We start from the raw sequence: 14046 nt of genomic DNA on the forward strand, positions 1-14046 counted from the left end.
TGTGAAGGTGAGAGAAGGAAGAGGGAAGGTTCAGGAATCTGGCTCAAATTCAATCTGGGGGAGACTAACTCATTGAACAGACAGCAATCACTACATCTAAGTGGCGAAACAGTCCCAGTGGTCAATCAGACAACAGGGACAAACAGTGAGAAGGACTTGAGGAGACCGAGCGAGAACCAAGACAGAGACCCGACATGTAGACACAAAGCAACAGACGTGACAAACAGTGAGACAGACGGGCTCATTTACGACTGACTGTGTGTTGTGAAACGATCTCAGGGTCAGTGAAATCAAAACAGCACTTGGGTTGTAAACGTGGGGGCCGGAACTGTGAACACGTCGCCGTGCGCTCCAACACATGCATATGGTCCAGGATGGTTGTTGCTGAGAAGCTGCTTATTTCTAGTTTACCGTGCTGTTTGGGGGGAATTGCATGCAGCCATATACGTTGCCAATCACATCCCACCTGCCAGAGTCAAATTAAGCCATCACATCAATTTCAAGAGTCTGGAGGAAAATGAAAGCCATTACCGTGCTATTTAATTTTATTTGCTCTCTATTCAAAACGAAAGGCTTTTGACGGACTGTTTTATTTTGTTTTCTATTCAACCTCTGTGTGTGGTTAAAGTGGTGTCTGAAGCTGCTTTTTAACTACATCGTTGCTATAACGCTGAGCCGTAGAGCCACTTTATGATCCCTAACGGGGGACGTGTGTACGCAGGGAGTCGATTGTGGTTGGCTGAAACCTTTCCCAACACACGCCGTGGACGTTTTGTTGCCAAATAACGAGGGAGTGACGGGGTCCCACCCCGCTGCGAGGCACAGCACACGGCAGACATCTCAGCACCGGACGACTGGTGAAATGTATCAATGTCAGTGTGCACCAATCCGGAGTGCCCCCCCCACCCCCCACCCCTGTTCCTGGTGACTTCTCATTTGGAACCTGTAAACCTGTTGTCATGTGTATTTTCCACTGGGATAGAGATAGCTTTCAGTGGGGGCCCGCCATCACTCTGCGTCTCGTGACACGGGCAACAAGCGCCGGGCGGCTGTTCTGTCCGACCGGCACGGGGAGACCAGACTTGAGTCTGATGTATGCATAGGAAACGGTCCAGCGGCCGCTGGAGAAGACAATTTACGGGATGGCAGCGGTGGACAGAGGGACTCAACGGACAGACAACGGATTGAACTACTAACCACATTTGAGCAGCGCCGTGCAACTAATAGTGTCAGGTTCTCCCACATAAGTCAAACAAGAGTAATGGATAAAAAAATTAAAATATAAAACATTTAAATTGGTTTAAATAAACCAGCCATTCCCCAGTGGAAATACCATCACTGACACCAATTAACTAAACCGGAGAGCTTTTCGTGAAAGTAGCTCTGGATTTATTTGTTATTTCTAATGTTGCTGGATAATAAGGTCAGTGCGTCTAACCTCTTAGCTGAATTGTCCACGGATGTGCACCCACTGAGGACAGACATCCCTCATGCCTGCATGTCATGGAAGTTGACTTCATTCTACGTACAGAGCTGTATCACATATGTGGACTTCACTCAGCTAGTTGTAAATCGAGTGCTATCACGGAGGTCGACCTTATTCAGTCAGTCCCACGTAAAGAGCTAATATGGGGGTTGACTTACCAAGCATGCTCTACGTAGATAGCAATCATTTATATTATTGGTGTCTTTATTCAGCCGGTTCTGCATTCAGCGCTATTATAGAGGTTGACTTGATTTGGCTAGCTCTAAATACAGAGCATAGCTTTTTTAGAGTAATGCAAAGGTGTAGGGGTTTTGTTTATCCAAGCCTGATGGATTTAGAGGCCACGTCTCAGCCAGATGTTGATCCCTCTTGTGGCGGCTAGTGAAATTAGCATGCAGAAGACCAGACTGGAAGTGCCCTAGCACTTGCCTTAACTCATTCTTGCTCTCTCTCTCTCTTTCGCTAGCTCTCTGTCTCTACGTCTCCCTCTCTTTACCTCTGCAGCTCCAGTTTTCCACCTCTCCCCTCCCATCAAGCTGGGCAGGCAGGCAGGCAGGCAGGCAGGCAGGCAAGCAGGCGGGCAGGCGGGCAGGGAGGGATGCAAGCAGGCGGGTAAATAGGCAGGGAGGAAGAGGGGAGGCAGGGAGACGGGGAGGGAGGCAGGGATGGAGGACCCACTAGTGAGCTCCGGTTCCTCCACTGCGACACTCACTAACTATAAGGCCAGCTGTCCCAACACTCACGCAGCGTTCCAGGATGACCAGGCAGGCTTAACCCAAAGGTGACATCCCCTCAACCCCCTAAACAGATTGCCCTTCCTGCCACCTCAAGCTGAATACCAATGAGGAAACAGGCCTAAGGAAATGATAATGGATAACAAAAAAAAAAGAAAAACAAGGGGGAAAAGGCTACAACACCAGCAGCACGTTTAGGGAATGGATTCAAATAAGCTGCGAACCCTCAACGGGGACGTCAGACAGGCCTGGGAACACTCGGAGTAGGTTTTAGAGACGTGCACTGGAGGAGGTTCAAACGCGCCGGTGTGACGGAGGCCAGGCTGATTGAAATTCACTGGCAACATCTGCATGCGGCAAACCAGGCGGACGGGCGGATGAGAGTTTGGAGGTCTCTGAACATCAGTTATGAATTAACAAAACATCCCTGTGTGCACAGGCATCACTGGGGCATATAGGTAACCAATGGCAACAGTGGCATGGCATCGGGATAAGAGGACGGACCAGGGGGGGCCCCGGTGCCATGGTGAACGCGCGGTAGACTGGGTCCAGGTGACGACCGCCTCCATCCAGCTAAGCAGAGAGGAAACTAAATCTACATATTCCATCTTCCCATTATACCGCACAGTAAGAATGACACCGACAGTATCTACGAATGTAATCTCGGCGAACAATTAATAAAACAGCGCCAACGTGAGGTCAGATATAATTAACAGATACGCGGCGCCTGGTATAATTGCTCAAGTCTCAAGCGCAAGTAATGAAATAATTCAAAGTGAACCGGTGAGACAGAGACGTCGACCGGGTTTCTCCTCCGCTCCGTCTCAGAGGCTGTCTGGTGATGGTGGTGAAGGAGCCGGTTTTTATGCTGGGTTGCTCCTCTCTGAACCTCCGCCTCCGGGACTGATCTAACACACACCCGGCAAACAGAAGAGGTAGAAACACTGGGATCGCTTTGAATAGGACGTCGAAAAAGAGCTGACATTCCAGGGGAATGTTATTTGCGCTCAAAGGGAAAACGCTTGTCGGCTCCCCTGAGTCAAGTGAAAATCCTTCATCTGGGGCTTTTCTCCCCCCCCCCCCACCCCCCATGAACCTCACAGAAGTTCAGACAGCAGCTTAAGGTGCACCTAATTGACGGAGCTGAGATCCTCTCATTATGATACATGCGCTGGGCCAGCCTGTCACGTAGAGGTGGTGGAGAGCACTGTTAGGAAAGTGGCAGAGGCATTATCAGTCTATATTTCACAGGTGTGTCACTGGGGAATGGCTGTGCCCCCGTTTTTTTGTCCACAGGGTGCCATTAATAGAATGAACGAATGGTTAAGTTTAAGATAACAGATGGGGAGTCTGGATAGTCTGGTTTGACAAGGGAAGTATCAAGCATTATGAAAAAGAAAATTGCTTTTCTCCTCAGAAACATACGTTATCCTTCTTAGATATCCGTTCATTGTGGTTGAGCTGAAAGTCATGTAAGCCATTGACTCCCATGTCATTTTAATGGCGAGGACACCTACAGGGTTCTGTGATGAAGCAATGAGGCTTCTACATTCAGGGAGTCCAGTAAAAAGACCAGCGTCTCATTAAGAAGGGTTTTGTACATTTCACTTCTTTTTACAGCTTCATAACACATGAACTAAATAACATCGGCGTGACATAACACTACAATAGCAATGCCCGTCACTTCAATGTCACATTACAGAATAACCAATCAAAATAACTGCAACCATTAGACTGCCCAAACAGGTTATTCCCGAAGCAGTGCATCAAAAATAAAAGTTGATTTGCTTCGATTAGGATGGACCAGAGTGACCTGAAGAGTTAGCCAACCATGCAAACGTAGGTGCGTGACGCTTGTTATACCTTAACCGCAATGTGACGTATGCTGAAAGCCGGCATAGCAGAGCTTTGTGAACAAAAAAGGAATCATTGGGGGACGTACGAGACTTTAGTGACGTCCAGAAGACCTTCTGATACAGGATCTAATGAGTATTAAACCTGTCAGAAGAAGAAGCACTTACTCTAGTATTCTCTTAATGAACAAATAGGCTTTAAACTAATGTGACACCAAGGTCAGAGTGTCTGTGAAGATTTATAAAGCACTTTACTGTGTGTGTTCCATTCAAGACATTTAGAAACCTTTGAAATGAAAATGGTTCCCAATTCAAGCCACACAGAAGCATAAGTGCTTCTTTTTTTGTTGTTTTGTGTTTTTTTGTAACCGGTTGAAACATTTCTCCCTGGGAACAACTCTAAAACAGTCCTTTTTTCTACCTGTACTGTGAGCTCTGATAAAAGCAGCCTTGACTGGCCCGAGATCAAGACATTTTGCATGCCATTTGGAGAGATGCAAATGCAAAGCTAAAAATACTAGCTAGTAACGACTTTTTCAAAAGGCAAGAGGAATGCATACAGTGTGTATACACCTACTAGCAAGGAGCCACTCTCCCTGAAGACTGGGAAGAAGCAAGGCACACATTAGCCATTTTCAGGTAAACCTTTTACAATTAGGCAGACCTTCCCTAACACAGTAGGTATGGTGCTAAACCAGTCAGGATGTTCCATATGTCTGCATACATTCGACCTAATGGGACATTCATTTCAGTCCAATTCTTAATGTATGAAAAAAGATTTTCTAAATGTATACTAATACAAATAATAACTAATTGCATTGTACATGGCGATTTATTTACAGACATACATCACAAAGGTATTCACATTGTTAGAAGTGAGTTTAGCATTTGATCCAATATTCCTTGCAAATATGACAACACCAAGCATGACTACATCACTTGGTTTGGTTATGTTTTTGGTTAGGTATTGCTAAACAAGAACAGACTGGTAAATAGCTTCTGAGCAAAATGTGCCAATTCCTTTCAGTTAGAACACTCATTCTGAAAAATTGAAATGTGGATGTCACCATGATAACGGATAACGCTGAAAAAGATCCGGAATAACAATGAGAAGGCTAGAAGCGAAAGGCCATGTGATGTGGCAGCACCTTTCTAAGAAAAACCAGAAGCAGCTTTGGATGCATCGATGGGAATGCCCATACATGGGAATACAGCTGCAGAATTGCCTGACAAATCAAGTCTACTGTGCCAACATCAAAAAAAGCTATTTTTACCCGCTGGTGCCTGTGGTACTGAGGACATGAGGGCACACAGTCCTGTCTGTCGGATCACCTGTCGAAGGGCATCCATTTCAACAGGGGGCCAGAGGTCGCAGTCCTGGCAGGGTGTTTGATTGGCAGGTGGGGAGCCACCATCCCGGCAGCCTGGCCCCAGTGGAGCGCCGGGGCACTGGCGCCTGGGCTTCAGCAGGGCCGCAGCCCTCAGTCAGTGCTGCTGACTAACAGAGTGTGTCTGCTGACAGTGTGTCAGACTGATAGGATCACCATAGGAGGCTCTTTATGGGCCTTTACAAAGTGCCTCTGATAGGCCGGGCCCCCAGCTTTACCGGCGGGCCCCGCCGACAAATTAAATGTAAGCTGTGCTAATGCATAGAGTAATCATAGGCTGAGGTGTTGATACATTGTTCAGCAGGGTTACCATGGGCACCGCTGAAAGCCTCGCGCGGGATCTGCGATGACCGCAAGCGGGGCAGAGGCGGGCAGCAGGGGAAACATAGCAGGCCGTAACCTTAGCACGACACGGAAATCCGCCGCTCACAAGCCGAGGCCCCGTTACGAAAGAACAACAATAACACGCCATTAAGGGATGTAACATCTCGTGGCCACTTGCGTTTCCGGGGGGGGGGGGGGGGAATTTGAAAGAAAAAGCAATTTCACGTTAAAACTATCCGACACAAAGCAGGCCGGTGAAGTGATGTCGGGGGCGGGGGGGTAGACGCACAGAATCCCCCCCCCCAAACCACCACCACCCCCTGTAACAGCCACTGGCCAACTGGAGCGAGACACACATCCCCTCCGCTGAGTTAAAAGGGCTGGAGTGGATGGAATTTCAAAGCCTCCCCTGCAGACACGTACTCCGCTTTGCACACATCAGCGCTGAGATGTTCAAATATTCCACCCTACAGTTGCAGCCCGGTTCTCTCCCCTGTACCGCGGTATCAGACAAGGTAGCAGCACTGTGATTAATGAGACAGGAAAAAGGCCCTGTGTTCTGCCTCTCCTTCCTCCCATTGTGCTTCTAGAAATCCGACGACGCTAAAACTGTACTTAATTAAAAATGTGTCTCAGTGTCCTCCTGTGTTTCCCATGATGCTCGGCTCCAGGCAATATAGGAAAATTAAAGGCAGTCGGAGATAAGAGAGACTTTAAATGCGGGGGACCTTTGCTCCCCCTCCCACCTATTACGGCCAACAATGTAATGTTTTACAGCTAGGGTTGATTAGCCAGTGAGTTGATAGGATACAGCACAGCAGGGAACCTTTTAGAAATAGACCACGAATCATAAGCCGCACGAGCTACAGTCGTTTTCTCCACGGCCAAAAACACGACGTCTACTAAATGTAGTTCTCCTGTTCGTTATAATAATTTGAAAAATGTGGCAAACATGTCTTGCGAATGTACAGAGTTGATCCGTTGGCATCTGAAAGGATGAACAATCCCCAGGTAATTTGTGTAATAATCACCATTACTGATTGCAACGTTTAGGAACGCGGCGTAAGCAGAATAATGACCTTGGTATGTACAGTATGGGATTAAAATAGATAAGCCTTGAAAGTAGTGGGTCATTTTCATCCATTCCACATTCGGCTACATGAGCAGAGATCAATGGAAATGCTGACACACTTTCATGGGATATATGTATATTCTCTTCCTGTCCACAGCTCTCTAACCGTTGACCTGCTGGTGTCAGGTTCCTCAATCCATTGACACCATTACACTACCACACATGCGCACACACACACCCTGGTGTGTGCTAGCTACTATTATGTGTACGACTCTTGGCATGCAAAGAAGATCGGTGTCAAAATCACTGAGTAATTACAGAGAAGAATGTCAGGACCACTCTCGATTCTAACCTCAGACACTCCATCAAGATCTGACTGGAAAAGAAACGAATTGCCACTGTAATGGAAGTTACGCTCCGGTTAAACCATGATCGTCTTCAGAACCAAAGCTTTCGTTTCCACCAATTCCCCGGCGGGGGATGGTTTCCCGGGTTAAGAAACACAGCAGTGGTCAGGTTCTATGCCCTTGTCGTTGTGTATACGCTGACCTCTAAAAAAACAAAGATCATATCACAAAACCAATACTAGCACAGACGGCCTTTGCACAAATTGATTTAGCCACCCAGAACTCCCTCCCATCTCAATGAGGTGGCAGGATTGCTCACAGCAAACATTACTCTTACACAAGCACCCTCTAGTGAAATGTGATTTTTATCTTTATGACTATTTTTTTTTTTTTTGGAGTTCAGCATGTACCGGTTGTTGTCTAGCTCTGTGATAAGTGCTGCTGAGTGATGTGAAATAAACTGTTAGCACATTAGGCTAATATTGAGCTCTCAACATATAGGTGCTGTCATATGGAGAGGGTTCCAGGGTGGCGAAGGGGAGCGCGAGAGGCTCTGGTATATGGCTCATAGATCACTAACGTGTGGGTGAGGAGATGTCTCCGGCTGCCGGCACAGTGGAGATGAAGCGCAGATACTTTATGGCACAACCGGCAAAGACGTAAGCATGCGACCCAGGCAACAATGAGGAGAAGCCGACTAAAAATAGAAGATAAGCTTTTTCCGAGGCACACCGGAGACAATAGTTTCTATAGATACTTAATACGTTCTGTTGTGTACAGTGGGATCAAGAACCAGTACAAAGCGTATAACCGGAGCTGTAAAGCACAAGACCCAGATAAATAAAGCAAACAAAGCCAGGCGAACCCAGAAGCACCCTCAGCAAAGGCTAGCATGACATGTTAAACGTTCCAGCGTGTTAAATACGCGAGGATAGTCTGTTCAATCCTCCTTCCGACTGACAACCTCTGTTACACACTTAATTACAGCCAAGTGCAATACAGTGCTATGTCAATTATCATGTGCTTTAACTCGTCTGGCTATTTTTACCACAGGGTTTCACTCAGAACTTTTAACCTTTTTATTGCTATTCCACCCAGATCTTGGGGCTGAATTACATTTGGCATGCAGAGCTGTACAAACAGAAGGGATTTAAGGATTCAGATTGGTGGAGGGTAACCTAATCTTCTGTAATTGGCGGAATGGTTCTCATTTTTATCGGCTCACTTTAGAAAGCATAGCTCGTCGCCTGCTATCGTTCCAGGGAATTGCGGTGACTATTCATTTTCATTAAGGGCCAGAAAAAGCAGGTCTGCCTGGATATGAATGCACATATTAGACCTTATTATCATTAATCCGACCAATAGGCTAGATCACCAAGCACCAGCCAGGTCATGGAAATCAACAAACAACACAAGGACGCAAACACCTCTTCCATACATCCCATTTGCAACAGACACTGTTTAGCTTGGAGATAGAATCCATTGTCGGGCTCATCATGTGGAAATGGGACATACATGGTAATGCTTTGCCAGCCAACGGGGTCCTCTGCTTCACCAGATGCCTAGCTTCTGCATTCTGCTTAATTGCTATCTTCAGATCAATCCGTTTCCAACTGCCAAATGAATCCACCACAGAATGTTCCTCGCATTTCAAATTTCCTTAAATTAGCGGGTTGTTGAGGGAATTTGATTACATTACAAAGCAGAGGTTTTCTTTCAGCAAGAAGCTCACAGTATATACATGCGGCGAACTCAGTAACAGCCCTATTTGGATAGGATTACTTTTACTGTTGGGGGGGGGGTTCAGATAATATAATTATGTGGAAAAGCACAAATCAACACACGGGTGATTTTAGCCATGCCATTGTGGTAATTGATACAATCAGGGTAACAATTCCAGTGAAAACAACCTAGAATATTTTGGTTACACTGATAATGCCAATGCATGTGGAATACGCAACATTTCCGAGATGATACAGAGTTGGACAGGTACTCCTTGCACGTCCAGGAAGAAAATGTTGAACAGATTTGATCAATTAATATTGAATAAAACAAAGTGCTGCTCATATATATTTCATCGAAATGGCCTGTGTTTATTAAATTCAGCAGTGAATTATTCTGTTAATATGTTTGGTGCCAGTGAATTGAAGCTGAACATCAGTTGATTATGGCCTTATTGTGCAATAAGAGTACTGTGCCTACGGATTGTGAAAACTCGGTCCAATGAAGTAGCACGCCATGGATGGCAAAGCATGTAGCTGAACGTCTGTGAAATACACATTCACACGCTCGTTTTTATTCACATTTTTATTAGGAGAGATGTCAACAAACAGGCAGCTAAAATACTGAAAATATCTTCGCACCTAGAATAAACACAGTTGGGCTTCCGTCGTGAGAGTGGATAAAAAAAGATGTGAAGAATAATTTCAAGGGCAGTATCCCATGCGCACAATTCTTTGGAACGACGTCCATGCTGGGATAATAATTACATAACCAACATGTCTAGTAATGCTTAGTCCCATCCACACAGGGCTTGTAAGGCCTATTGTTACCCAGCCCTGAGAGGAAGGTGTTGTTGTGCGGACATACACAGCGGTCTACATGGTGAACTCTGTGCCCTCTGATTGGCCTGCGTGCCCATTAGCCTGGGCATAGCGGTGTGTCACTGGTTCCATTTATCTCAGCACCCACACAGAGCACACCCCCACCTTTACCTGCTCCACACAATCACAAAGCGTGCACACACACACACACACACACACACACACTCACACTCACACACTCACACACAAGGTGCAAGTGCGAGCACCCGCAAGCGCGCACACACACTCACACACCTCTCACAAGCTCAGGTACACACACACACACACACGTGGGCGGGCTAATGTTCAACTGAGATCTGGGGGCAGCTGGTGGGATTGGACACTAACATACTACCCTTTACAACACATACAGCAAGCCTACTGTATAAAGACATGTGAATGACATGCATGTCCCTCACAACAGATGCCCCCAGGAGGCCTAGCAGGGACAAGTACACGTAGCTACAAACAGAGGACACACAACTCTGAACCATACAGGATACTGAATTATCTTGCAATGCACACTCACAAACAACCACACGCGCACGCGCGCATCTTACGTTCCTAAAAACTCTGCTTGTCATACATGTATTGACCGTCCAAATTACTACAAGACATCTTCGGAATAGTAACTCCTAAGCCCGTAGGGACAGCAAAGACGAAACAACAACAGATAAGAGGCAATGAGGAAAGTGAGAGAATTCAGAAGAAGTTGAGTTAATCGCGGAAAGAACTCGCCCTCAGTCTGCTGACCTACTCCGCGCTTGCTATGAACAATATCCCAATCATTCACTCGTTCACTCATTCACACACACAAAACTATCTACCACACCAAGACCCGCCCCCCTCCCCTTCCACAATCCTTCACAGCACCAGCGGCTCCTCTCACAGCACACATTCTCCCGTTTATTGCCTCCTCTTTCTTTCTCTCTCTCTCTACCCCCCGTTCTCCCTGTCTTCCCCGTAACCGCATTCTCAGCAACCCGCAATGGAGAACATTAAAGCGGTTCCGAATAAAAGACAAATGGACGTTTGGAAGGACGAAGCTGGCAAATTAGCATGAGAATACTCACAGTGGGTTGGAGCGGGGCTGGAGCGTGGCGGCAGTCCTCTCTCTGTCAGATACAACCTGCACACAAGATTGAGAGAGAGAAAAAAAAAAGAAAACTAGGCTGTGAAAGCGGCAAAGAGAGAGGAGGAGAGAAGAGGAGGAGGCGGAAAGAGGCGGGAGGAGGGGAACATCACCCAGCGCGCACGCACCAAACAAGACAGAATAAAGAAATAAACAAGGAGGAGGCTAGGAAAAACACGAAGCTGCGAGGAGGAGAGGGCAAAACGACAAAAGACGGGGTTTGTGAGGAGCTGTGCGGTCTTAGGGAAATGTATGAAGGGAGAGACCCGTACGGAGCGCCTCGGAGCGCGATCACATCTGACAGGTCTGAGCTGCGGTCCGCCTACCTCCTTATCGCCCTCACTTCTCAGTGCTGTGCGGTGTGCTCCTCTCCCCACCGCGCTCCTCTACCCAGGCCACAGTCACGGACTGGCGCTCAGGCTGATTCTACTGGAAAGCTATCGCGCTCATCGGCGTACGCTAGCACAACACACTGAGGAGGACACACAGGATCACCCACCCGACTCCACCCCACGCACCTCAGTCCCACCCACTAGTGCGCCCTCCCTTTCCTCCACACCCCCTCCTTAATTATGAACACAGAGAAAGAGAGAGACAGAGAGAGAGAGTACAGCATGATTCAAATGAATGTGAGCATTCCCAGTGGCATTGAAGCAATTACAGTGACTGGCACTGTTTTCTTTTTACCCCTCACCCTTTTGCTCTGTCTCTCCCTTCCGTTTCTCTCAGGCTGGTACAGTGTCTGTTTTCTCTCTTTCCGTCTCACTGTGCTCCAGACATATGCCTCTATTAATGGAGCTTCTGTCACTTCAGCTGCTTGGTCAGATTACTCCCGTCTCAGCTCCCCCTGTGTTCTGCCCACATTGAGTGGCTACGCGTAGGCCCGGCGGCTGCCTGGGTGACTGTCTTCCTGCCCGTCCACCCTCATGCCTGCCTGCCTACCTACCCGCCAGCTGCACATTCCGCTTGACCAAACACCACCATGAGTTTCCGGGCCCGACCTAACCAGATCCCACTAATACCTCATCTTCCGGTCTTCCTGTCTCACAGTAGAGAGGAGGAACAAGACGGACAGATCACAATCCCTTGGCAACCCCCCCCCCCCCCCCATTTGTGTTTTCTCCCTCCATTTTCCCCCACTGTCTCTATCTAACAACGCATTAAAATGTCAACACTGTAACAGGTCAGTCAGGATTAGGGTTAAGCTGTAGATGAGGTTAAGGCTATGACAGTCATGCCCGTTCAGATGCTGGTTACTGGCTGTAACCTTAGTAATGGTTTCAATGAAAAAAGAAAAGCTCTAGCTAAAGTGTGCTGGCTAGTTGCACTAGCAACAGCGTTTGAAGGAGCCAATGTGCCAGCTGTGCGCGTAGGACACTGAGCGGTTGTTGTGTCTTTAGTCAGCTGTTCATTCAACATACACGCACACACACAACACACACAAACACAGACATACACACACAAACTCATATTCTATATTTGTAGGATTTGAAAATGGTTATAACGGCAGTTTTTATTTTGATGTACAACTCTCTCTTTTGCGGTTATACGGTCACCACTAAGTTTATTATCTAATTTTAAGAAAACTAATGATCGGAAGAAGTGGTATTAAAAGAGTTGGTGGCTGCAGAAGCTAGAGAGAGTAATGCCCGCTATCACTAGGCTAGTTGGTTATTGGTAAGAGGGTGTTTGGTCATTGTACCCCCACAAAGACATCCACGGACCCACCGACACACACACAGACACACACACACACACACACACACGCACGCACGCACGCACGCACGCACACAACACGCATAGCATCCCACACCTTCCCCATCTCCCAGTCTCCTCATTTTATCTCCCCTCAATTAACGTCTTCTGTGTGCCGCTGCTATTATCTTAACCACACAGAGCGCTGATGTTTCTGGGAGGAGGGGAGAGGCGCCAACGTATTAGCAGCGCTACAGAGGATGGCGGCGGCGGCGGCGGTGCTGTGGACAGAGGGCTGTGAGCCGCCGCTTCTGGAATACACAGGGCTAATTAAAGCCATATTCAAACATGACTAACGGCTACCCAAGGTGCACGATAACAAACATCCATTCTACACAAACAGACCTTGGACGGCACGGAGTGTCGGCCGGCCTCGCAGGATAGTGTTTCCTTGCGAGGATTAATCGGCGACAGGCGGCCATGTTCAATTGAACGTCATGACAACAAAATCACCCAAACGTCTCCTTGACCGCTCCACGGCGCTTGATCACGGGGCATGTTCTACCGCGTGTACGGACACCCTGTTCAAGTGTTTCCACACTGAATAACGCTGTAACGAAGACCCGCCGCTCGCCTCCCGTGGTCTCTGTCATTTAAATGCCCTTGTAAAATGCGGTCCTTTAAAGTGTGGGGTAAAACTCCCATATGCTAGATGCGCTGTGGGCTTCCATCACCATCGTGCAGCTGGTTTCCTTGTCCTAATACCCTGTAAACGCGCTTTGTCACCCGCTTCATTCCACCCTACGACGCTATCAAAGCGCCTATTAAGCCATCAAAGTGCCCTTTCTGTCCTTGCCTCTCCCTGTGACAACCACAAAGCGGGGCGACCTGGTCCCAGAGCACGGCCCAAGTGGGGTCGGACGTCTGGCCGTTGTGGATGTTTGGCCGGTGGCTTCGATCGCTGGCCGTTGCCCAGGCCTGAACATTAGGAGTATTCTATTACTGTTGGGTTAACCTGTCACGCTTGGCCGTGGCTCCCTCTCTCTCTCCCTCCCTCTCCTTTCTCTCTCCCTCTCCCCTCTCTCTCCCTCCCTCTCCCCTCTCCCTCCCTCTCCCCTCTCCCTCCCTCTCCCCTCTCTCTCCCTCCCTCTCTCTCTTCACTGTTTGGCTGCTCTGAAAGGGCAAGGGATAAAACTCCATCAGTTCGACAAACGATCCCACGCTCCTCCGTTTATCACACGCCCGGGGACCCCCCCCCCCCCACCGACCCGCCCCCAGGACGGGTCGGCGGACAGCGGGCGGTGGCGTCATCGGCGGTTGCCGGTGGCGAGTGTCCGCGGGGGTATACTTCACTCTGGTTGCCATGGGGACCCCTGTGGGGCCCACGGTGTGCTGGGCGGACAGAGCGGTCCCCGTCCACGCGATGACTTCCA

General features: G+C 48.2%; 1 protein-coding gene across 4 annotated transcripts in view; it reads right to left on the reverse strand.

Moving 5' to 3' along the window:
- Positions 1 to 14046, reverse strand: part of LOC105022924 (RNA binding protein fox-1 homolog 3) — a 377689-nt gene that overhangs the window by 209589 nt on the left and 154054 nt on the right. For 3 of the 4 annotated variants that reach the window (XM_020051116.3, XM_010891694.4, XM_034295097.1), the window contains one exon: positions 10860 to 10915. The gene's annotated coding sequence lies outside the window, so the exon portion shown is untranslated. Of the gene's footprint in view, positions 1 to 10859; positions 10916 to 11244; positions 11412 to 14046 lie in introns of those variants that run through there. The other variant, XM_010891693.3, reaches the window with a different exon arrangement.

This window comes from Esox lucius, chromosome 11 (assembly GCF_011004845.1).
Source record: "Esox lucius isolate fEsoLuc1 chromosome 11, fEsoLuc1.pri, whole genome shotgun sequence".
Taxonomy (NCBI): Eukaryota; Metazoa; Chordata; class Actinopteri; order Esociformes; family Esocidae; genus Esox; species Esox lucius.